Source organism: Lissotriton helveticus, chromosome 3_1, assembly GCF_964261635.1.
Source record: "Lissotriton helveticus chromosome 3_1, aLisHel1.1, whole genome shotgun sequence".
Taxonomy (NCBI): Eukaryota; Metazoa; Chordata; class Amphibia; order Caudata; family Salamandridae; genus Lissotriton; species Lissotriton helveticus.
This window is the reverse complement of record NC_136061.1, coordinates 1,676,215,511-1,676,242,928: the sequence shown is the minus strand read 5'-3', so window position 1 is coordinate 1,676,242,928 and position 27,418 is coordinate 1,676,215,511. Positions and strand designations below refer to the sequence as shown.

At 42.5% G+C, this 27,418-nt stretch overlaps 1 long non-coding RNA gene across 1 annotated transcript in view; it reads left to right on the top strand.

Annotated features, from left to right (window-relative positions):
* Positions 1-27,418, top strand: part of LOC144825090 (uncharacterized) — a 42,516-nt gene that overhangs the window by 4,706 nt on the left and 10,392 nt on the right. Inside the window, exon 2 of the long non-coding RNA XR_013609262.1 lies at positions 20,861-20,913. This is a non-coding gene — a long non-coding RNA (uncharacterized LOC144825090). The remainder of the gene's footprint in view (positions 1-20,860; positions 20,914-27,418) is intronic.

Below are 27,418 nucleotides of genomic sequence, written 5' to 3'. Positions count from 1 at the left end.
AGCTCTAGTTAGCACTGAAGCGGCCCAAGGATTTTCAGAGCTCCAGGCAAAATTACTTTTGTCACTTGGGTGCTATCTTTCTTCTAGCACCTAGTAATTGTAAACTAGACAAATCTTAAACAAGCATTGACAAAGCCAATAGGTTTCTTTTATGCAAAATCTATTGGCTTTGTTAGTTTTTTTTTAAATGTTGCACAGCGAAGCAAGCTGCTGTGCTAGATAGCTTAAAGTTAAAATATATATATATTCACTGAAAAAACCATAGGTTATAGACCATATATAGTTAGGAATTAGCATTTACAAAACCTTGAAAATTCACTGAAAAAACCATAGGTTATAGACCATATATAGTTAGGAATTAGCATTTACAAAACCTTATTTTACTCACACAAAACCATTGAAATTCCATATATAGTTAGTTGCACTAACTATATATCGCGCACCCGCAATCCACTGCTGATGATGTCACATATTACATCATTCATGACATGGTCAGTGACATCACTGATGACATCACTGATGACATCTCAAATGACATCACTGATGACATCACTGATGACATCACTGATGACAACATACAGTGACTGTATGTTTCTGTAAAGTTAAAATGTGTCTTACATATAGAAGAATGAGTGGAAGTATAAGTGTCTGGACAAAGGATTTAGTAGGTGCATGACTGAATGTATGAGTGAGTGATTAAATGTGTCTCACTGAGTGCATGGGTTAGTGACTAAACTGTCTTAATTTGTGCATCATTATGTCTGTTGTTCTGTAAACTGCTGCATGTGTTGATCAGTAGCTATATGATTAACTATATGGGTTACTGATTGATTGTCCAAGTATTTGTATGGGAGACTGAGTGTGTGTGTGGCTGGCTGGGAGGTGTGTGACTCTGTGCAGATCAATGTGTACTTGTATCAATGATTGTATAAGAAGGTAAGTATGTGTTAGTATATGTTTGAAAATGTAAGGTGCTCTATGTTTAACTGTATAGACAAGAAAATGGAAGTGTCATTGATTCTTTACAGGACTGACTAGGTGTGTGAGTAACTCCATGGATGAGTGGCAGACTGTGAGTGTCTGTATAGGTGTATGAGTGCATATGATAGTGTTGTAAAGATGAGTGATTGTATGTATGAATGATTGTATGAGTGAATGAGTGAATGTGTGTGTAGACATAGGAATCAGTGAGTGCGTATGTAGTAACTAGTATTGGTGTGTCAATGGTTTCAAAAATTATACTCTGTATTTAACACTGGGTGAAACAGAGGTTATATTAAAATGTGAGGAGATGCATTGTATTGTCACATGAATGATATCATCAGTGATGTGGTCATTGATGTCAAATGAGATGTCATCAGTGATGTCATTTGAGATGTCATCAGTGATGTCATCAGTGATGTCACTGACCATGTCATGAATGATGTAATATGTGACATCATCAGCAGTGGATTGCGGGTGCGCGATATATAGTTAGTGCAACTAACTATATATGGAATTTCAATGGTTTTGTGTGAGTAAAATAAGGTTTTGTAAATGCTAATTCCTAACTATAATTGGTCTATAACCTATGGTTTTTTCAGTGAATTTTCAAGGTTTTGTAAATGCTAATTCCTAACTATATATGGTCTATAACCTATGGTTTTTTCAGTGAATTTCATTGGTTTTTTAACAGCTAATATCTGTAGCTGTAAAATGTATTCTTCTTTAAATCCAAAAATATATTTTATATGTTTATGAATATTTTTTTTTTTAAATATTTTTTTTTCTTCGTTCCCGCTTCGCGAATCGGGAAGCTTCCCGTTAGCTGACCTTGATGCCGCGAAATAGACCGCGAGCCGGTAAACGTTTCTTTACCGCAACTGCCGCGTTAGAAAACAACATCGTGACGCCTCCCGTCCGCATGACGTTTCACGTTGTCGCGTGATACGTCATATGACGTGCTACGTTAGCGAACTGGTACGCGAAGCGAGTTGCAAAGCGCAGGTTTCTGGAAGCAAACCGGGAGGCCCTGCAAAGCGCTTAACGTAAACACAGCAGGTCATGTGACTTGGTAATAACACTTTTCATTGGTTCATTTCACTTTTGGTTTCCTAATGATGTAAGACTAGGTCATATAATATAAAATGAACACTTTTCATTGGTTGAGAACTCTTGTTTTTCCCAAATGATGAAAATCCCTCCTTCTTTCCTCACTCTGACTTTCATCTTTGTGAGAGAAAGACCCTTTGTTACCAGTGAGCAATGGCTTCTTTGGTAGCTTCAGCTGGTGCTTCCCCACCACCTCCACCACATCCAAGGAAGAGTGGACCACCTGCTCAAGTTATAATTCAACAAGAAGAGGAAGAAGAGGAACAGGACGACGAGCACGAAGAGAGGCAGTTTTTGCCTGAGGAGCCCAGGACGTCTCACCGGAAAGAAAACTTCATTTGGCAATTGTTTAAAATTCCCAAAGGTCAGAAAAAAGTAAATGCAAGATACGTAACTTGCCTTATATGTCAAGATAGACTGTCCAGAGGGACCGAGAAAAAATACAGTTTCGGAAACTACACAATGCATCGCCATATGACTAGGTGGCATCCTAACAACTACAGTGCTGCACAGTTTCGGAACGACCTAGATAATCTCCCTATTATGGCCAGAAGATCTGTTGTACCGGAAGTAACGGGACCAGAGGGCAGGGAGATAGTGCCAAATATACAAATGAGATTTGGTGAAGTAAAACACGTCTGCGTACATTGCGATGGATTCATTTGCTACGGAGAAAGAAGCATCACTCTGATCAACAGAGCTATTGACTATCATATGCAAGTTTGTACGAAACGCCCAAAATAATAAATACTTTTTTTTTGTTTTGTTGCTCCTGTTGAGCCCTTTACAATGAATCGTTTTCATTGCCCCCTCCAAGAAAAACCCAAAAAAATATAAAACTGTTCAGAAAAATTCAAAAAAAGTAAAAAAATGTTCAGAAAAATAATAAAAAAAATATAAAACAACAAAAACAATAAAAAAAAAGTTCTTTTCAGAACTACCTCCCCGTTATTAAAAAATTGGTACAATATTTGGAACTGTGCCAACCTCTATTTCTCGTAGTTCGCTTCCCAGTTCGCTCGCCGGTACGCGAACCGGAAGTGAACCAAAATTTTTTTTTTTAAAAAAGAACAGTAAGTATAAGGGAAGGAAACAGACACTTATGTTAAAAGAAAGACAGCTATAAGGGAGTAAACTAGAGATACTATTACCCGTAATCCACTGCTGATGATGTCACATATTACATCATTCATGACATGCTCAGTGACATCATCAGCAGAGGATTGTGGGTTTTTTGGCAACGTGCCTTATCCACGGTTTAATAACGCTGCCTTTTGCTTTATATAAGTTTTCAAATTGTATGAAATATATACCAATAGGTCGTTATGAACCTTTAGGTAGTGCTTTTCTTCATGAGGTCTGGTCGCTTCCATACACATACAGATGTTTCAAAGATGATCAAGAAGTTTATCTGAATGGAGAGGAATGCACTGAGACGCCACATCATTCACTAATGTGTAGGCACATACAGTTACACGGTTCATGCAACAAACACCGACCAAATATGGCTTGCGTGTTGCAAGGCACGCCAGTTCCTGCTATCATCCCCACGTTCAAGTTGTTGGAAAATGGTAGTTATTTGATGCTCAATAATGAAGATTGTTCTGGGTTAATTAAAAGTATTCCTTTTATCGTAACAGTAAGTGAACGGGTTATTTGCTGCAGAAATGTTCTATTTCCTCCCACACATGAACATAGGGAGTTTTCAATCTCGCCACAAATACCAACCTTGGGAGCAGATTTCAACGGCATGGCAAGAATAAGAGCTCTTTTGTCTCAGAGAGAGGTGGCCTTGAGTTCGGCCCGTGAAACTTTCGTGCTTCACATAGCGAACACCCGTACAGAGGTGCAGACCCTTTTCAATACAGATTTGCCTTTCCATTTCAGCAAGATGGTTTGGACTATCTTTAACGCGTCCTCCACAAAGGCCCTGGCGCACTTTTTTAAAGTTGTTACCAGTGGTCTCGTGACTTCATTTGAGAAAATCTTTGGAGTCATCCCTGCTTTCTTTCATTCTATTTTTTCCACTCTGCTTCGTGGATTCCCATTTTCACTTGCATTACCAGCGGACGCTCTTGTGCTTTTTTACATTTTTAAATATGGATGTCCCTCCTGTGCAAGCTCCCGTCCTGCAGCTGCTGACACTGTTCCGCAATCGCATGCTAGAATATTATGGCACAATGCCGTTGGCGATATTAAGCACGGCATATGGATTATCTTTTCGATTCTCCTACTTCACCTGTGTCCAGCCTGTATTTCACTGCCTGACCTGTGATTTCGATTGGGCCATTGATTTGTGTCTCTGCGGACCGGTTTCTCCTGACGTCGACTTTAATCAGCTGATGACTCCTATCATTACTCACGAGTTGGTTTGTCCTGGCGAAAGGATTATGGCTGTGGCATTGATGCATGGACTAATTGGTCCCTGGAATTTACTGGCGGCAACACAGTCTTTCTTGGAACAGAGCTTTCTTGAAAACCCACCGAGCTGTCCTCTGATGGTGATAGAGGATCCGGTGTTGGGAGAGCACGTATGTTCTTTTCCGCTTTTAAATTGGATGGCTGAACTGTTTTCGGATGAAGACGGTGACTTCCTATTGGAGGCTGTTGCAGCTTATTTTGCATACACAGTTATGTCATAGACCTTTTTCATGTTTGATATGCTGAGTACTAGCATTTCATTGACAATTCATTGACTTATTTGTCAAGTTTTTATTATTTAGCTTGCCTATTGGCTTAAGACTCGATAAAGTACTTGGCTGTTTTATTTTTCTTTAGCATTAAATTTTCCTAGTTTTTAATGCTTTACCTTGCGGACCGTCCACATATAAACTTGCAATCTGCTCTCATGAGATGGCACTTCTATTATCTTATTCAGTTCGTTTCCGGATCATGGGGAGGTGTCATCTAGGTCCTGGATATCTTTACACCGTGTTAAGTTAGCATGGGCTCATTACCGGTTTAAACGCCATTTTTCCTTTTTTGCAACTTCTGCACACGACACTTAGTTGTTGCTTTAGCTTTCAACCTAGTAGTTCATCGTGGTTTACATGAGAATAATATGTTCTTGCTCTACTATCTGCTTTGCTTGTTAAACTATATTTGTACAGCGAGTGCTGAAGTTTCAAGAACAACACGATACAGAATTGTTATGAGGTCTGATCTCCACGACTTCATACTCATAACATAAGTGCAACTTCTGCCAATTCTGGGCATGAGGCGGGTTTTATATTGCTTTGCCGAACACACATACACAACAGTTGATGCGGTTCACATGAAGAGAGAGCTGGTGTATGCTGATGTGATTCCTTCAAATCTAAGACACTAAAGTATGGGCACGCCCTAAACCAACACAAAGAGACCTTCTTAGCAAATAATATAATATGTGTATTAGGGAGGGTGAGATATAAGCAGCCGCGGGCCGTGGAGGGAGTTACGGTGGGGCAGGGAGGCGGGGAGGGGGAGGGGCAGGGTGGAGCCCTCTCCACCCTGCCCCTCCCCCTCCCCGCCTCCCTGCCCCACCGTAACTCCCTCCACGGCCCGCGGCTGCTTATAAGTGTTGCTAACTCTTATTCATTTACAGCATGTTAACATACTGTCACCATTCGCTTTTTATGTACTAGTAACTATGCTGGTAATTTTGCTACTGATAATATGTGTACTTGTATTATCTAACATACTACGCCTGAGAAGACGGCATTAGTAAATAAACATTTCAAATACACATGTGTTCTTCTTAACTCCATGTTCTGGTTTCTAAGAAATATATAACGACCGACTGTTCATGAGTTCCACGTATCCTGAGGTACTATAAGTTCATATTCTGGATTGTTTAAACATTGAGAGTTTGTTATATCCAATGTGACACTGTACCTAGCTTGCTAAGGGGTTTTGATTACTAAGGTGAGTTCTGGGACACTTTAATTCGCCGAGGTTCCAATCCTCTGTCCACAGTTCTGTGTGAGAACAGAAACCCTGCGACAGGGGCACCCCTGAGCCTTGCTGGAGCTTCATCACACTTGCGATGCAACTCCAGCAATGCGCCACCTTTACGGCACAGATACGTCACGCATCTGTGCTGTTTTTGCCCCATGATGCGCCGCATTGTAAATGCAGCACACCATAGGTGACGGAACAGCGGCACAGAATGACTAACACATCCCTGGTGATGCGCCAGTCATCATAAATCTATCCCTATGCTTCTTATCTTGTTAGAGATGAACCGCCATATGTATCATCAAAGTTTTTTGCATTTCCTAAATAGCGAACTTTAAGGAATAAATAGCGATTCTTTACCATTCCTAGTTTGCGATGACCTATTTGCTAATTACAAATTACCCATTCATTTCCATGCAGCAGGATGCCCATAGGAATGAAGGTGCAATTTGCGATTAGCAATTACCTCATCGCAAATTACGAATTTTTCCGAGGGTGCAGGGGTGTCTCAAGAACACCCTGCTGCACCCCCGAAAAAGAAATTTGGGGGCATATGGCGCACATAAATTTTGAAAACATTACTTTACCTCAAAAACGATTTTCTTTTTTTTTATATATTCATACTTTGAGTTTCAAAACAGTCTCAGAAACACACCAATTTGTCTTCAGCAGAGCAAAAGGTATGCACTCCAGAGTCTGCAGCTATCAAAAGCACAGAAATGCTGTAATTCCTCACACATATCTCTCATGTCACACCAATCAAAACTCTTCCCTCACTTTTTTTCAAAGCAAAACCCTGCCCCCTCTCTGCTTTTTCTGCATAGCAACCACCTCTTGCAAAACCTCTGGTGTTTCCAAGTTCACACAACAATGTTGCAATTGAACTCTGAACTCTCAGTGCACCTGCATATCCAGAGCATCCTTTCATTTAATGATTTTTTCTTCGCCACTCAAAATACATCGTTCAACGAACTCATCCATGCACACTAACTTTCTGTTTTCAGCAATCAAAATCCACCAATCACTCTTACTGCTTCATTAACACAGAAACTCCTCAGTTTTTTTCATTTTACACTCTCATTTTTTCAACTGCCATTTCATTGCCACACTTCATCTGACTGCAGCAGAACCTTCTCTCGCCATATTTTCTGTCTGGATTGTTGGACATAGTTATATCTATTGGGCTCAAAGGTACGCTGAAAACAGGAATTTACCTAACCTCAATTTACAAGATGTGGAAATTAAGTGGTTTGGCCACAGAGGATTAAAATGTCACCAATTGATACCATTGGTGAAAACCTTTATGCATTTGCCAAAACCTGACCTGTTAATTGTGCACTGTGGAGGTAATGATTTGGGCACTTTGACTGGGGTAGGTCTGGAAATGCTTTTAAAGGACACCTTTGAGCAATTGATGGCACTTTTTCCTCAGACTGCCTTGGTATATTCAAATATATGCCAAAGACAAAAATGGAGGTGGTCGAACCAATTTTGTCCACAAATTGAGAAATCGAGGAAGCATGTAAACAAATGTGTTTTAGCTTACATGAGAGACCATGGAATGGGCTCCCTGTACAACAATAACTTGCGTTACTACATGCAAGATATCTACAGAGGAGATGGAGTTCACTTCTCAGATGAGGGCAACAGAATTTTCACTCTGAATTTAAGACTGTGCATTGGTACCTACTTATAAGTACCTAAATGTACCATAAACCCAAAAGCTCTTCTCAGAGCTACCCTACATCTGATCACTCACAATTATTATTTTACTCTAACTTTTTTCACTAATTTTCAAGAAAGTACGCTCCCCAGAACGCTTCCCGGTTCGCGAACCGGGCGCACTCCACGCAAAAAAACTAAAAAAACGGTATATTTTTTTTTTGCCCTGCGAGACCCTTTCAAAGCCTCCACATCAAACCTAGGGGGTCAGGGACGATCTACTATGCCCCCTTATGGTCATTTGCCCCTTCGCTTTGGCCTCCTCTTGTCTCTCGATCCTACCGAGAGACAAGATGGCGGCCGCTACGGACTGTTTGGAATGTTTACAGACGCCGAAGAACCAATCAGCTTCGCAAACCTCCATAACGCGAAAAGTACATGAAGCGGAGCGCTATTACAGATATATATCTTTTCTTTGAACGTTAATTTCTCAAAATCCACTGGAGCACATATATTGAGACCTAGCAAAGGCACATCGGGCTACCAGTCCCTAATATTTTACCAAGTTTCGTGCAAATCCATTCAGCCGTTCGATTATTATTATTATTTTTTTTTTTGCCCCGCGGGGCCCTTTTAAAACCTCCACATCAAACCTAGGGGGTCAGCGAGGATCTACTATGCCCCCTTATGGTCATTTGCCCCTTCGCTTTGGCCTCCTCTTCTCTCTCGATCCTACCGAGAGACAAGATGGCGGCCGCTACGGACTGTTTGGAATGTTTACAGACGCCGGAGAACCAATCAGCTTCGCTTCACAAAGCTCCGTTGCGCGAAAAGTACGCGTCCTGGAGCGCTGCCCGGTCCGCTGTTACAGATATATATCTTTTTTTAAACGTTAATTTCTCAAAATCCACTGTAGCACATATATTGAGACCTACAAAAGGCACATCGGGCTACCAGTCCCTACAATTTTGCCAAGTTTCGTGCAAATCCATTCAGCCGTTCGGGCTAAAAGTGAGGCCAACCGCCCTATGGAAAACTCAATGTTAAAAACACGTTTTGGGACCCCCCTTTTTTCTCGGCCCCCCCTTGACGAACCCCCCCAAATTTTCAAGGGCTGCTCAGAAACAAAATGTGCCATTTTCCTGAAAATTTCAGCCAATTCCGTCCACAAACGCCAAAGTTATTAGACATAGAATTTTCAAAAATCCCATAGAGAAAAAATCCTAACTATATATACCCACTGGCGACCGCCAGTAGGTAATATATATATATATATATATATATATATTCACTGAAAAAACCATAGGTTATACACCATATATAGTTAGGAATTAGCATTTAAAAAACCTTATTTTACTCACACAAAACCATTGAAATTCCATATATAGTTAGTTGCACTAACTATATATCGCGCACCCGCAATCCACTGCTGATCATGTCACATATTACATCATTCATGACATGGTCAGTGACATCACTGATGACATCACTGATGACATCTCAAATGACATCACTGATGACATCTCAAATGACATCACTGATGACATCACTGATGACATCTCAAATGACATCACTGATGAGATCACTGATGACATCATCCAGTGACTGTGTGTTTCTGTAAAGTTTAAATATGTTTTACATATTGAAGAATGAGTAGATGTATAAGTGTCTGGGCGAAGGATTTAGTAGGTGCATGACTGAATGTATGAGTGAGTGATTAAATGTGTCTCACTGAGTGCATGGGTTAGTGAGTAAACTGTCTTAATTTGTGCATCATTATGTCTGTTGTTCTGTAAACTGCTGCATGTGTTGATCAGTAGCTATATGATTAACTATATGGGTTATTGATTGATTGTCCAAGTATTTGTATAGGAGACTGAGTGTGTGTGTGGCTGGCTGGGAGGTGTGTGACTCTGTGCAGATCAATGTGTACTTGTATCAATGATTGTATAAGAAAGTAAGTATGTGTTAGTATATGTTTGAAAATGTAAGGTGCTCTATGTTTAACTGTATAGACAAGAAAATGGAAGTGTGATTGATTCTTTACAGGACTGACTAGGTGTGTGAGTAACTCCATGGATGAGTGGCAGAGTGTAAGTGTCTGTATAGGTGTATGAGTGCATATGATAGTGTTGTAAAGATGAGTGATTGTATGTATGAATGATTGTATGGGTGAATGAGTGAATGTGTGTGTAGACGTAGGAATCAGTGAGTACGTATGTAGTAACTAGTATTGGTGTGTCAATGGTTTCAAAAATTATACTCTGTATTTAACACTGGGTGAAACAGAGGTTATATTAAAACGTGAGGAGATGCATTGTATTGTCACATGAATGATATCATCAGTGATGTGGTCATTGATGTCAAATGAGATGTCATCAGTGATCTCATCAGTGATGTCATTTGAGATGTCATCAGTGATGTCATCAGTGATGTCACTGACCATGTCATGAATGATGTAATATGTGACATGATCAGCAGTGGATTGCGGGTGCGCGATATATAGTTAGTGCAACTAACTATATATGGAATTTCAATGGTTTTGTGTGAGTAAAATAAGGTTTTTTAAATGCTAATTCCTAACTATATATGGTGTATAACCTATGGTTTTTTCAGTGAATTTTCAAGGTTTTGTAAATGCTAATTCCTAACTATATATGGTCTATAACCTATGGTTTTTTCAGTGAATTTCAATGGTTTTTTAATAGCAAATATCATAAGCTGTCGAATGTCAAGTACGTGGTAAGTGAAAACATTTTCGTGTTTATGCACACTGATCTGCTTTGAATGGTGCCCCCCCCCCCTCATTTCTATTAGGAGTACTCTCTCTTTGCAGATAGTGAAAGGTAGTTAACGCAGGCCTTTGCCCCCGTTGTAATCCGTCGTGCCTGCTTCTCTCTCCATTTGATTGATTGTTATCCAAGTATTTACTGTTTTAGAATTAGTTCTCTTTGGTTCATTCTCTATTTACAAACAAACACAGAGTCGCAATACTCTGTTTAGTCTTTGCAGATAACGAAAAATCGTGTAAAAAAAAAGAAAAGGAATCGAGCAAAATCAGTAGGCCACTAATGGGATCTCTTTTTGACCTCGCTAAAATAGAAACATTAGGAACAACCCCTCATGACAAATACAAAACTAGTGAGATGAACTGAACTCCACACAATGATGGCTGCAAAACAGCTCGGCTCCGCCACCCACCCCGCCCAAAATAACGATAAAGAGCGGCTGCCATGATTGGTTGCGGAATGGCCACAACGGAGCTACGAAATGGTGCTGCTCTCATGCTAACCCCAGCTTCGGTCTGAAACATCCAGAAACACTGTAGACAACCAATTCGATCAGTTCCGGTAGCGCCCCAATGTAACCCGGTAGAGAAGAACTAGCCCTCCCCTCTTTGACTGATGGTTCTTGTTGCCTGTCCTTTCTGTTGTCATTTAACAGAACTATTTAGCCTGCTGAAAGGGGTTGTGTTTCGACCGCTGGTTGGTGGAGACATTTTGACTATATTCTGGACCTGCGTTGTCGCGTAATGCGTCATATGACGCGCCGCGTTAGCGCATCCGGAAGTCATCCGGGGCGCGCAGCGCGTAACGTAAGCATAACAAGTCATGTGACTTGTTAATAAAACTTTTCATTGGTTCATTTTACTTTTCTTATTCTAATGATGAAAGCCTTGGTCATATCACTTAAAAATTACGCTTTTAATTACTTCCGAACATTATTTTCTCTTAAATATATGTTATAATGTTCCAGGCTAATGTACTTTCCCGGAAATTTTACAACTGTCCTGCAAGTAAAATATATTCTTTTTTCGAGAAAAAGAGCTTTTCTTCGTCCCATGACGGAGCCGTTGAGCAAAAGAGGGTCGACCTGCTGTCTTAGTCGCCGATACGCCTGAATATGAAATTCTTATCGATCACTTTATGTTGCAGGAATAGAAAACACAACAGCCCTTGACCATTTATCTTTACTGCGTTCCTTCGTATTATACCTTTTACCCTTCATGTAATTGGTCTGCTTTATTTCACTTGCCTTTTAATGATTCTAAAACAGTGACTATTATTAAAAACTTTACCAATGTATACACTACTACCATGTTTTCTTTTAAAAACCTTTATTGTGAAAATTTCATTATACAAATACGAGCCTATAACCACGTGGGCCTGCCACGGAGCAAACTGTAATCGTATATGATGAATAGACATTTACACTGTAGAGGAACGTAACGGGCGGGCCATTAGGTTGCAAAAACTAAGGTGTCTAACAGTTACGGAATCGGTGGACGTACATTTTATAATTAAAATACGACAGGGCCAGTTACAATAAAATTATCTAGATATACATTTGCGGGCAAGTACCATGGGTGACGTTAATTCGAATTTTCAACAGTACAGTAATCAATAACACATCAGAACTTAATATCAATAGGGATGTCGAAATATTCAATCAATTCTCGTCCCCGCCCGCCATGTGCTTCAAAACTGCATACGTATCTCGTGATTTCAAGGTTCTGCAACCAGTACACAACAAGGAGTTACGAGTCCCATTTATTCCGGCGCCATTTTGGGCGAGGACGGGCAGGTCCAGGATATAGTCAAAATGTCTCTACCAACCATCGACTATGATGATGTTCATATGCTGTATTTATTAGAGTAACACTCATCTGCCCACATGAAATTAATTTACCACAATCTAAACATGTCATTTTAATCTTTCCAAAGTTCTTCTAAATATTTGGGACCGTTTCCCTTGCCTCTGAAGCTCTCAGTGCCACTTCTTTGATGAATGTACTAGCAGGTCAGGGGTTCTCCTCCAAATCTCTCTTTTATGCAGCACTATAATTAATTGGTGCCACCTCTCCATATGACGATGCATGGTATAGTTACCACAACTATATATTTTTTCGGTTCCTCTGGAGAGTTCATCGTGGCAGATGAAGCGTGTAACATACCGGGCATTTACCTTTTTTTGCATGTACAGGAAAGGAAAAAAAAATCGAGCGTTCGAGTTCTTAGGTGTCCCAGGGCCATTTTAGTGGACCAGGCCCAAATCCAAAGAACAGCTATCTCACAGGCTAATGGGGCGACCCACGCCGAGTTTCAGCATTGTAGGATGACCACACAAGTACAGCAACTTGCTAGACATCACCTCGGTGCCATCCGGATCTCGGCGCCCCATTGCAGATGAAGTGCCTCTCAACTATGAAACCACCACGGTGACATCCGGATCTTGGCGCGTTGTGCTGCCTTCGGCCTATTCGCACATCGGTCCGCTACTGACGCCATCTCACAGGCTAATGGGGTGACCCACGCCGAGTTTCAGCATTGTAGGATGACCACACCAACTTGCTAGACATCACCTCGGTGCCATCCGAATCTTGGCATCTCAACGCCTAGTGGTATCTTCCATACAGAAAATATTGTTACGCTGCCTTTGGCCCCATTCGCACATCAGTCCGCAACTTAGACATCACCTCGATGCCATCCGGATCTTGGCATCTCAGCGCCTTGTGGTGTCAGTCAGAAAATATTGTTGCGCTGCCTTTGGCCCCATTCGCACATCAGTCCGCTACTGACACCATCTCACAGGCCAATAGGGCGCCCCACGCCGACTTTTACCATTGTACGATGGCCACACCAGTGGCACAACTTCCTAGACATCACCTCGGTGCCATCCGAATCTTGGCATCTCAACGCCTAGTGGTATCTTCCATACAGAAAATCTTGTTACGCTACCTTTGGCCCCATTCGCACATCGGTCCGCAACTTAGACATCACCTCGGTGCCATCCGGATCTTGGCATCTCAGCGCCTTGTGGTGTATTCTCTTCAGAAAATATTGTTGAGCTGCCTTTGGCCCCATTCGCACATCCGTCCGCAACTTACACATCACCTCGGTGCCATCCGGATCTTGGCATCTCAGCGCCTTGTGGTGTCTTCTACTCCGAAAATATAGTAGAAAATATTGTTGCGCTGCCTTTGGCCCCATTCACACATCAGTCCGCTACTGACACCATCTCACAGGCCAACAGGGCGCCCCACGCCGACTTTTACCATTGTACGATGGCCACACCAGTGCCACAACTTGCTAGACACCACCTCGGTGCCATCCGGATCTTGGCATCTCAGCGCCTTGTGGTGTCTTCAAATCAGAAAATATTGTTGCGCTGCCTTTGGCCCCATTCGCACATCGGTCCGCTACTGACGCCATCTCACAGGCCAACGGGGCGCCCCACGCCGACTTTCAACATTGTAGGATGGCCACAGAAGTGCGACAACTTACTAGACACCACCTCGGTGCCATCCGGATCTTGGCGTGTTGTGCTGCCTTCGACCTATTCGCACATCGGTCCGCTACTGACGCAAACTCACAGGCCAACGGGGCGCCCCACGCCGACTTTCAGCATTGTTGGATGGCCACACCAGTGCGACAACTTACTAGACACCACCTCGGTGCCATCCGGATCTTGGCGCGTTGTGCTGCCTTCGGCCTATTCGCACATCGGTCAGCTACTGACGCAAACTCACAGGCCAACGGGGCGCCCCACGCCGACTTTCAGCATTGTAGGATGGCCACACCAGTGCTGCAACTTGCTGGACACCACCTCGGTGCCATCCAGATCTTGGCGCGTTGTGTTGCCTTCGGCCTATTCGCACATCGGTCCGCTACTGACGCCGCCTCACGTGCCAACGTATTTTCTCCTAATTTTACACCCTATGCCGCATAACAGGTCATGTGACTTGTTTATAAAACTTTTCATTGGTTCATTTTACTTTTGGTTTCCTAATGATGGAAGGCTTGATCATGTGACCTAAAAACAACACTTTTCATAGGATGAAAACTTTTTTTTTTCCCCAAACGATGAAAGCCCCACCTTGTTTCTGGATGTTTCAGACTGAAGCTGGCGTCAGCATGAAAGCACCACCATCTCGTAGCTCAGTCGTGGTCATTCCGCGAGCAATCATGGCAGCCGCTCCCCACCAGAAGCCTGCAGGAGTCGGAGCCCCCAAAACTTTTGATGAATTCTCAAGGCGGAGGGGACGCTTTCGAGAATGAGGTCCAAGACCTAGCAGACAAGCGTCCGATTTCCAAGGTGTCCCAGGGCCATTTCAGTGGACCAGGCCCAAAAAGGAAAGAGCCTGCCGCCATTTTGAGAGTCCTGTGACAGCCGCCTATCGCTGCACCGCAAGAGTGGGCGCAACTCAGCTGAATTGCGGCTTTTGACACAGTGGACCAAAAACGGACGGAATGGCAACTGAAACGGTAAAGGGGCGCCCCACTACAACAGATGACACTCCACCTGGAGAGGCCCGTTCACGCCGCCTCCCCCGGGGCGCTCCACGCCGTTATTCGGAGCAGCATTGTAGGATACCAAAACCAGTGCGGCAACTTACTGGACATCACCTTGGTGCCATCGTTCTGCTGCCTTGGAACTATTCGCGCAACAGTTTGCTACTGATGACCCACCCCCCGCGACGCCCCATGCCGTTATTTGCTGGGTGGCAACTTACTAGACATCACTTTCGTGTCATCTAGATTTCAACGCGTTCTGCTGCCTTGGAACTATTCGCACAACAGTTTGCTACTGATGACCCACCCCCCGCGACGCCCCACGCCGGAAATCTGGACGTTGTGCTGCGTTGGGACTATTCGCACAGCCGACCGCTACTTCGTTGTTTTTCCCTAAAAATGTTTATATGTTATTACTATTTTTGTTTTCTTGTATATATTTATAAATTATTAAAGTTTTATAATCTTACTACTTTGTCGGAGTGCTATATATTTTTAATGTGACACATAATTGTAAAAACTTTGATATACAAACAGTCATCCCTGGAATCTTCCGCTTCAGGCTCGGTCCCCTCCCCAATCACAATACAGGATGGTTTTCAGATAATAGCAACGCTTCTGCTGTGACGAATCTCATCGAGTGTGGGCCTTGATCTACTATAACTCCTTTGAAGAGGGGTGATTCTTTACAGCTGTGGCCATAAACTACATCTGCAGGGCTAGCTGATACCCTAGGACCAGCCTGGACAATCGGACACAGAGGAAAAGGAGTGTCAGAGGGTGCGGTAGTGAATAGGGCGAAAGGGAGGTGTCGGGCGGGCACAGGGTGTGATTCTCAGGGAACAGCAGCGCAGATGGGGGAGGTTTATTACCCATGCATAAGACAGAGAGCGGGGGTGACCACTGCCTGGGGGAGATGTTTGCGAGGGTGGGGAGCCATGCTAAGGATCGACAGCGTGCACAGAGTGGGTCTGGTCAAGGCATCTAAAATGGCTGCCGTGCACGACAAAAGTGTGGCATTTGAAAAAAGACAAGATGGCGCAGACAATGTTTTTCAACACTTCCTGATTTCCTTCGAATCGAACGTTAACAGACGTTGGGGCATATTACCAAAGTTAAGCGATATTTATCCCTAACGATGCTTAGCAACGATTTTTTTACCGTCAGAAATTATCGCAGATAAACCTTGCTATTATCAAGGTTTATCGGAAATACGATAAAAAACGACCGCAATGCATTAATATCGCTGAAAACTCAGCGATATTCATGCATTACCGAGCTAATGCTCTTAGCCATGTTATCCACCTCCCATTGGATAACATGGCTAAGAACTGCTCAGGGCAGGTGGTAGCTTTTAGAGATATTCGCCCTTATCTCGAATATTTCCAAAAGTTGATAATAGGAGATAGCGATGTTAGCGACTGTTTCCAGTCGCTAACATCTTGGCATGCCCACTTTGCATGTCATTAGTGATAAATATCACTCACATGCAAAGTGGGGCCCAAGATGGTCGCTATCTTCTACTAGCCGTCGCTAACTGGTGTTAGCAACAGCTAGGTAATACACATATAATTTTATCTCCGCGAAGCGGAGCGCTGTTACAGATATATATCTTGTTTCTGAACGTTAATTTCTCAAAATGCACTGAAGCACATATATTGAGACCTAGCAAAGGCACATCGGGCTACCAGTCCCTACAATTTTGCCAAGTTTCGTGCAAATCCATTCAGCTGTTCGATCCTACCGAGAGACAAGATGGCGGCCGCTACGGACTGTTTGGAATGTTTACAGACACCGGAGAGCCAATCAGCTTCGCTTCGCAAAGCTCCGTAACGCGAAAAGTACGCGAAGCGGTGCGCTGTTACAGATATATACCTTTTTTTGAACGTTAATTTCTCAAAATCCACTGGAGCACATATATTGAGATCTAGCAAAGGCACATCGGGCTACCAGTCCCTACAATTTTGCCAAGTTTCGTGCAAATCCATTCAGCTGTTCGATTATTATTATTTTTATTTTTTTTTGCCCCGCGGGGCCCTTTTAAAACCTCCACATCAAACCTAGGGGGTGAGCGACAATGTACTATGCCCCCTTATGGTCATTTGCCCCTTCGCTTCGGCCTCCTCTTGTCTCTCGATCCTACCGAGAGACAAGATGGCGGCCGCTACGGACTGTTTGGAATGTTGACAGACGCCGGAGAACCAATCAGCTTCGCTTCACAAAGCTCCGTTGCGCGAAAAGTCCGCGAACCAGAGCGCTGCCCGGTCCGCTGTTACAGATATATATCTTTTTTTAAACGTTAATTTCTCAAAATCCACTGGAGCACATATATTGAGACCTACAAAAGGCACATCGGGCTACCAGTCCCTACAATTTTGCCAAGTTTCGTGCAAATCCATTCAGCCGTTCGGGCTAAAAGTGAGGCCAACCGCCCTATGGAAAACTCAATGTTAAAAACACGTTTTGGGACCCCCCTTTTTTCTCAGCCCCCACTGGACGAACCCCCCCCAAATTTTCAAGGGCTGCTCAGAAACAAAATGTGCCATTTTCCTGAAAATTTCAGCCAATTCCGTCCACAAACGCCAAAGTTATTAGACATAGAATTTTCAAAAAACCCATAGAGAAAAAATCCTAACTATATATACCTACTGGCGACCGCCAGTAGGTAATATATATATATATATATATATATAAAGTAGCCAGATCGCTTCATAGCCCTTTTTTTATTTTTTACTTTAAGCAATGGACGTACAAACAAGCAGGGGTAGCTCCTCTAGTAAGGATGAGGAGCGCTGCCCCACTACTTTAAGGTAATGCAAACGAAAAATAAAATGATAATAACGAAACATTATTATCATTTTATTTTCAGTACTAGCAGCCCGTCCCGACGTTGTCCGGGTATGAAATAGAATGTGTGTAATGTGTGTATTTGGCAAGGGCAATTTATTTTAAAATTTCGCAGTAGACAAAATTTTTTGTTTCATTAGAATCGGGATGGAGAAGGTCCAGCTGCAGCCCTGGTTGATGTTAGCAGGCACGTGTAATTGGTGTAGTGATCCGCCGCCTGAGCCTGGCTACAGCCCTGGTTGATGTTAGCAGGCGCGTGTAATGTCGTTGAATGAGAGAGTTATCAGCCGCGGGTAAATCCGTTTAATGAGAGAGTTGAGTGACAGCGAGTAGGAGAGGCTGCAGTAATTGTTCCCGCAGAAACGCTCGTTTGCGTGTTCCCCCGCTTGAAGCCCAGATGCAGGCCTGTTTGATGTTATCAGGCGCGAGTAATTAGTGTACTGATCCGTCGCCTGAGCCTGGCTAGAGCCCTGGTTGATGGTAGCAAGCGCGTGTAATTTAGTTGAATGAGAGAGTTCAGTAACAGCGCAGGAGAGGCTGCAGGAACGTTACTTACCACGCCTCCAGCTGAACGCGTTTGTCACGCCCCGTCACACGGCCACAGCAGACGATCTTCTGATTAATGTACGACCCACATGGCATGAAGGGCGGAACGTAGCACACGCCCCCAGCATTTCTCACGCCCCCAGCATGCCCCTTGATGCGGCGCAATTGCGTTCACATGGCATAAAGGCCGGACACACGCCCCCAGCGTGTCACGCCACCAGAGTGCCCCTTGATGCTGCGCAGCAACGTAATTGGCGCTTGTATGTAGGACTCACATGGCATGAAGGGCAGACACACACCCCAAGCGTTTGTCACGCCCCCAGCGTTTGTCACGCACAAGCCCACAGCCCACGATATGATGGCCGTACCACACGCCCCCAGCGTGAGTCACGCCCCCCAGCTCATGCACACAGCACAACGCAGACACACCCACAAGGGACTACTTTGCTGGCACGGTTCTTTTACCTTTTAAATGTATAAGGTGGCCGTCTGTATAGCCTATGTCCTTCTGCTGCAACTGTCCTTTCCAACGCTGTATTGGGTGTTGTGATTGGTGCTGTGGTTACTGAGATTACCCGCCTCAAAGGTTTGGGCTCTCTCTTTATAATATTAGTATGGATTGCAGTTGCACTGAAGCCAACCAGGAGGCAGGGCGGGAGGAGGAGTGGCGACTGCACCATCAGCGCCATGACGGTTTGGCCTGCCTTCTCGGGTCGGCCAAACCGTCATGCGTACTGTGCATGTTCTCCATAGGCTGTATTATACAGCCTGGGTGGAGAACATGCCCAGCCTCCAAGCCCCTGTCAGAGCGCCGAACCACAGAGCTCAGACCAATCACAACACTGCTTTTATTAATGAAAAAAAACGGAAATAAAACTTACCTCGGTTCGCTGTCACCAGGACAAAGACGTGAAGCTAAGCAGAAAGCTGGAGGGAGGAGGAGGCACTGACCAACAGGAAGAAAGGAAATAAGAGTGACGTGAGAGTTGACCAATGGTAAGTGAAAGGTACATAATGGGTGGATTCTAAGCCCCTTTTAAGATTTTTCTTTAATTACAAGAGATTTAGTAAGCACAGAGAATCTCAATACTGAATACATTTCTACAGATGAGACCTTACCAGTGTTAAGAACATTGTGCAGCAGCAAATCAACCTCCCTTTATGTTGAATTGCATCAGCAGTCCTTTGCACGACAACATTACTTTTCTTTCCCCATGATCTTGTCATTTTGTTTACCCACTTTTAAGTCCTCCAATATGAGATCTCTAGGACACTCAATGACAAGGGATGCTTGCATGGCACCCCTCTGTTCTGTATCTGTTTAATGGGTGCCATGGAAGTTTGCCCTGCTTTTTGCCTGTGTTGTAAGTTTGCTGAGTTAGGTAGGTTTACACTGCAGCACGTGACATCAGCAGAATTAGTCTATTGCATTGTATTGAAACTGCATTCACACAGGCCTTCATACACCTGTCAAGGTGCCAAAGTGCTTCTGGTGGGCGTTAAGCCTCCTGCTATGTAGATGTTGTACCTGTTCTGTTTGCCTGAGGGAGGCTTACAAAGTATGGGTTTTTGTTTACGAACTTAAAGGATTCTGGGAGTGAGTTGAAGTCTTGGTTCACTCTAATTGATGCTGTTCAACCAACGCACCTGAAAATAATGATTTGTAAAAGAAAAGACCAGCACTGAAGCATGAGCCCTTCGCGACATGTAGTCATCTCAGCTAGTAACCTTGGGTAGAAGGCACAAAATCAACAAGCATTGGCATAGCCAATAGGTATCGCCTTTGGAACCTTATAAGTGTTTAACCATGCAACAGTTGATGTTGTTGCACCAAGGATTTTGTGCTGCATATCTAAATAATTATAAGGTCCCAAAAGCGAGACCCATTGGCTATGCCAATGCTTGTTTGTTCTATTGCTGTGATGTAGTTAATCAACCCAGATTGCAAGTGTTATAACAGGCTCACTTAATGTGGGAATACATGTACTTGATGGGCTATGTGACCGTATTAACAATGCCCTGTCGTGCTATATAACTCTAGTTCACAACGTACAGCTCTCTCGAGATGTTGAATCATTATGGTTAAATACATTTAACCACTTGGATGCTAAGCCTATTTGTTGATTCCCATGTAATTTCCATTGAAACCAATGGAAACTCCATGACGAGCTGGGCTCGTCATGAGCGTCGAAGGGGTTAATTTACCGTGCAACACTTTGCCCACATCTTGAGTATAGTGTGATGCATTTTTAAAGGTGTAGAGGACTAGGAATCTGTTGTTTTGTCTGACAATATGTTACTGTAAATGTCATACTTTAGAGTTCTGATACCTGCTACAAAAGTACTTATGAATGTAGATGCTACTAATAGTCTCTAATTACATTACATTGTTTACGGTGCTGGTGAGGGGCACTGGTGTTTTGTAAATATTGGGACCTTATAATATACATACTGTGTTTTTGATGTGTGTTCTTATATCTTTACAGAATGTGGACCTGACTACAAGCTGGCACCACAGATTAATCCTACACTAGTGAAAGTATGGTAACCTACTCTTAATATTATTATTTTTGCATAACTAAGCAAAGTGACCTAGTGAATGGTCCTGAGTAATGGCAAGAACCTTTCTGGTCTATTTAAGGCGGAAACATGTCGACCAGACCCTATTGGGAATATCCATATCTTCACTGAGCATTTTTAATCTATCCACGGGGGACACTAATAAAAGATTAATCTTGCCCACCAGGAGATAGTTTTGAACTCGGATTTAACTTTATTATTTTTTGCACTCTGCCCTTTCACTCCGCCCTACATTGGATGATAAAAAACACCTTGCGCTCCTTTCCTACGGGAGAGTTGTAGCCCACACTGGGTATTTTGTAGTCCCGGTGTGTAAGAAGGAACCCATTGATGAAGCATGTCACCCTAGGGTGAGTGAGGGTTCTCGTCTTAACACATGTGCGCGTCTGTCCATTTTTCCCTACCTTTGTTTCTCCAGTGAGTTGTTAGGATACACCATCCGGTTACCTTTTGTAAGTATAGATTACATGGAGTGGAACTGTGGATGGTAAGAACTCCTCCCTCTAGAACCAGTATAGTGAGATTATATCTAAACTGGTTTGCCTGGCTCCCCTGGTGGCTGACCGGACTGTGCACATCACTGTTGCCCATTCTCATCTTTTATTGATCTTTTGTGGTTTCTTTCAATTGGGTGCTTCTTGCTGTAAAAATGCTGTCCTCAAATTAGGTAGAATGCAAATAACTAGGAACGTAGTAGCAGTAGTCAAAACTCATATACAGAATGTCCCCAATAATGTGACTGTTCTGAAGTATGGGTTGGACAATGTAGTTGAAAATTTAATTACAGAGCGGAAATGCTGTTATTGATAAAAACGGTGCTAATGCTTATGATGGTCCATTCGCATACACAGATGAAATTGCATTGCTATTCTCAAATTCACCCATCATGAGCTCTCCATGAACCCCATTTTGAAAATACGTGATCAGGCAGGCTCTCTAAACCAGGACAGTGGTAACTGATTGACAGGTCATAGATTGGGTGGCACATAGCTGGCATTAAAGTTTTGAACAGGAAACTCAGGTCCATCCCCCAGATAAGCACAGTGACACCACAATGGTCCATGAAAATTAGCTTTGCTAAAGCACACATGGTCAGCGGGGTGCAAGCATTCCCAAACATCATAAAGTCAGATGCCACATAGAGTTAGGAAAACGCAGCCAATCAGGACACAACACACACAGTACATGCATTGATCACGCGCCCCTCATGCCAGACATCTGGACACACTACCCAATGACCCACATTGTGCCCACACAAGGTCCACCATCATTTGTTACCAGTTACCTCTTATTTATGACTCCACAGACAAGACCCGCATTCTTTTACCAAACAAGGATCACCGGATGTAAATGTATTGCCCCCAAAACTGTAGAACAATCGCTTGGATTGATTGTGCTTTGAGACAGTCCTTAGATTTGTTTCTGCAAGCTGTAGTCCTGGCCACAGTGTTTAATTAAACCAACTGTTCCTGGTTTGCCAAACGCCTCTTGTCTTTTGTTTTTTCAAGGGAAATTCACATCGAGCAACACTAAAACTTTTTTGAAGCGGCTTTGTTTGACACTATCATTTAGAGCAGTGAAACTCAAAGTAAAGTCCAGGGGCTGTATGCGGTCCGCCTGACTTTTACATCCGGGCCCTGGTTAAACAGCAGCACTAGGCTGCTGTTTACTTTTCAAAGCTCTAATACTCATAAAGATACTAAATAAATGCAAGCATTTATTTACAGTCGAACTGAAAAAGTAAAAAAACAGTTAAAGAAATAAGAAGCACAGATGCTGTCCCGCACCTCTTGACTTTAAGAACACTTTAATTTTTAAAGATATTTTGCAACATTGCAAAAAACGTATACAAATATTATGAAGTCCCTTCAAAATTCAGAAAAGTGTATTTCATTAACTTGCTGAAGCATTTCACCTCAGTACATCAGATTTTAAAAGTGCAATTTCTTTCTTTAAACTGACAGTTTTCGAGCACAAATCTGGAAACATTCATGTCTCCTTCCTCCCCCACCCTGACAACAATGCCAATAGGCAAAGTAAAACAATTGCCCAGGATCTCACCGTTTGGTCCAGTGTGGAAGCTGGGATTGCTCCCAGGTGCAATTCAAATACTAGATATACATGTGTTGCTTCCCCTACGCCCACTTTACACTTCTCAAGCCCAACAACCACCACCATGCTGGCATTATTGCGGCCCTCGGTCACACCAGAAATGACCTTTTTGCCCCAGGGAAAATGTTTGCGAGTACCCATGATGTAGGGGGAGGTGTATGACTTTTCCGGTCCCTGTATACAGGGGATATAGATGCACTGTAGACAATTCAGACGTAGATATCTGCAGGAGTAATTAGATTAAAAACCATATTTATAGCACCTACTAATTTATTTAGCCCAATTTAATAGCTTTTGTAGAGCTACTCATCCGAACAGAGGGTGTCACAATCTTTTTCTTTGTGAGAAGTTAATTTCGAATCATTTCTAGTACAGGAAAAGACTAGAGCGGAGTGGATGAATACCCTTAAACATGTAAATATGTGAGTGTGACAGATTCACAGTGCAGCCCAACCCTATAAATATTACTTCCTGCCTACTTCCAACACCTCCATGTACATTTCTGGAAAGATGACAAAATTAGAGTCTTGTTAGAATCAAAGCTCAGATATAATATGAGTCCTAGCATAACAGCAGAGGCTAATATCGGTATGCTGATATAATAAGGATGTTGCCATAATTTTTCAACACGATGAATGTCATAAAAAGGGACAACTGGATTTTGTGACATGGCAAGTATTTTTCTGAAAGAATTCTCAGGAGTAGGGATGCACACCATTTTCTTACAATCGCTTTTCAAACTTATATAAGTACGTCCATTATTTGCGTGCCGTTTGGCTTGGTGCCATGCCCTCACGGCACCTGGGTAAATAACATTCTCAAAATAGGGGCGTGTTATTGCCCCTGCCAAACGCACAACTGTAGTTACCTAGTGTAGGCAGTAGTCCAACTAAACCAAGTAAATCCATATATTTCGGTGTAGTCCAGTTTATGCACACTTTTGTTCAATTTTTCAGACATTTTCTCTCCACACGTGGAGTGGATTTGCCAATTTTCATGATTTGACATGTTAAGGCTGGGCCATCCAAACCTCTTGCACAGAACACGAGTAAAGCAATTTCATCACTGACAGTGTAGTTTTTTTAAATACCCAATGTATTGCCATTTACAGCATCAAACATCAAACCAATACATTAATATACAATTAAGTTTCAAAACTCCAGATCATTGGACAAACTTTTCATCTTTCTTACGTAGCCACTGTTATTCATAATACTGGTGAGATTTACTGTCTGTCCCCGTATGTAAGTATATTTCTGAAGCATCCCATCTCTTGGGCAAGTAGATAGTTTATAAAGTTACACACCCCTATATTCTCATATGCTGGTCATGAGGAGCGCCCAAAAATGTGTGTGCTTCATGGCTGAGAACACAAACATTGTCTTCCTTCCTTCTCTTCTCACTCAAGAGTTCCATTTCTAGAGTGCAAGTCTGCCCAACATTAGTCTCACAGTCTCACAGTGCTAATCAGTTGACTTTCATTTGCAAATGCTACAACAGGTTCCGTACTACTTAGAAAGGGACCTTGGCAACAAGAATACAATGGACAGGCGGAATATTATCCTAATCGGCCTCTATGCTGGCTGGATATATGGCTTGGTCTAGACCCTGTTCCTAAGAATCACATAAAAGCATCTGGTTTAACATTGCAAACTCAGATTACTGTTTTCTGGCTTTTCGGCATAGGCGGACTATGAAAGCTTATTGGATTTGACATGGTTTACAAAGACTTTGGAATTGCTTTACAAATAGCAACAAAAATATTATACTGCTTATGAATTGCATTACAACTAAAGTTATGAATTTTGGACACATTAAAAACTGTTTTACTTGGTTTGCTTGTGGATCAAGACTGAATACAGTCACTCATTATAAGTATGATGGCAATACCTTTGACTATCTCTGGTACTGGGACCCACATCTTAACCCAGTGTTGAGATCTAGCTTTCTGCCACATTTGGTGTACTTTCACCTTTTGAATCTTTCCTGGAAGAAGCTGAGGTGGATGAGACTTTTTGGGGGAAAATCTTGTGAAGATTAGTGAAATAATGGCAAATTATAAGCAAACAAAAAAAGCCTTTCCTATGGAAATGTGATGCTAAATATCATTACTGAGTAGCAACTGATTTAATGCTAAAATACACAGTTAAAAACAAAGGCATGGCTCTGGCTTAAATGTGTTAAACTACCGAAATCCGCCAGTTATGGATTCCAACGCATACAACGTACGCCACAACTTATGCCACCCACCATTTTGATTTTTATAGCGTTTTTGTTTTTGTACTGTTGGCAAAACGATGTTTTGAGCATTAGTAGGGCTACCCTTCACAAGTTAACAGGTAGTTAAGTATGGACGGCCTGTCTTTCTTTTCTGTCCATGTTTCGGGTCGCACTGACAGAAGACTCCCAGTTCCACCCCACCTTCCTACTAGCTACTGAGTAGAAAGGTTATAGTAGAATAAGCAAAAGTTATGAACTGCCTAAAACATCCCCCTGAAAGTACTATTAGAATACATAAATGCTGTTTGCAACATTGATATAAAGATGGGACAGCACATTTACAGCGAATGCACGTCAAGATATCTCTTCTAAAATCTTGTGCCTCCAAACAAGTGGCAGCCCAGAAACTCACTATACTCTAGGTATGAGGGTAACTACAGCTAACCTTCCTTAACAGATAGGGTTCAGAAACATGCAGAGTTCTACGTAACTGCCAGGAGAAAATGCATGAATCCTGATTTGAAGGAGAGAGAAGACCAGAAGCTCAGAAGGGAAATTGGAGGTGATCTTGCATGAGGAAGACACTGCTGAGGAGAGGGGCTGTAAGGATGATGAGGCAAGATGAACTGTAGGCATCTGCTGCATTGCAGGGAAGAGCCTGCACTGCTCTGCACAGGGTCTGGGTTGGCAGCCATGAAGTGGCCAATCAGCTTGAACAAGAAATATTTATCTGCGATCAGAGTGCCAGGGAAATGGAAACTGTATGTATTCCGCTGAATTAGCTCAATGCAAAGAAACATCACAGCACTAAAAATCTCTGACCCCATCCTGCAATTTACTATTAAAGACAAAAAATGTTAGAGGAAGTGCCACCCAAATGGAAAAAACTTCAACAAGCCTGAAGTACTCATCACTGTGAAATGGAGCTGATAAGATTGTTTAGATGGTGGGGATCATGATTGGGCCTGAGGAACAACGCAAGTGGCAAGATCCACTGCTGAATTCCAAACTCCAAAAAATAAACACATTTTCAGATACGTCTGATTCAGACGGAGAAATCAGCTCCAATTATCAGAAACAAGATGGCCCTTATAATCCACCTAAAAACCATAGGAACTCTCGCCAGCCTTTTTTAGGACAGCGCGGTATGAAACGGGGTCGCCAACGGGTCAGATTCCAACCACAGCCCGGAGGCCACTACCAGAACCCTCAGTACCTGTCAGACCCTCACCAGTATCTGGAAACACGCAGCAAGCAGTACTGGAAACAAGGAATGTAATTCCTATCTTCAATTTATCTTCACACAATTTAGACCATGCTGGGATGAATTTATTGTCAAAAGGTTTATCCTTTGTTCCACATACTAATGCAAACATTTTTGAATTATATCAGGACATTTATTCTTTCTTCAGAAAAATCAGGTTAAAAAAGTTTTTTTCCAATGATGCAATCTCTGATCGCGACAACAGAATTGACAACATAGTTTCCCTACCATCCACCTTCACACCTACTTTAGAACAAGTAGGGCCTGAAGTCGCTGTTTTCGAAAAGGTTATCCTTAAACAACTAGAACAATCTTTGAAATGTATTCCGAAACCCCGCTATAACATCACCAAAGAAGAATTCAACTCCATACAAAAATTTAAAAACGATAATACCCTCGTCATAAAAAGTTGTGACAAGGGAGGCGGGATCGTTTTGATCAATTCCAAAGATTATGAAATAAATATGCAGAAAATGCTAGATGATCAAACCTTTTATAGGAAAATTCAGAGCAATCCCATTGACAAAATCATCAAATCTATACAAAAAATGACAACTGCAGCTTTAGAACAAGGAATTCTCACTACTAAAGAATATGATTATCTTAACCATTCAGACAAAAAAACTGCGTGTATTTACGGGATCCCCAAAATTCATAAAAATCAACAAGACCCCCCATACCGTCCAATAGTGTCAACGATAGGTACACCAACTGAAGCCATATCAAAATATATAGACAACATTCTTCGTCCTTTCATTCCCCTCACTACTTCTTACATCAGGGATACGGGAGACATCATCTCAAAAGTTGAAAATCTGCCATTTGATCCAGCTAAACACATATTAGTAACATTAGACATCGAGTCTTT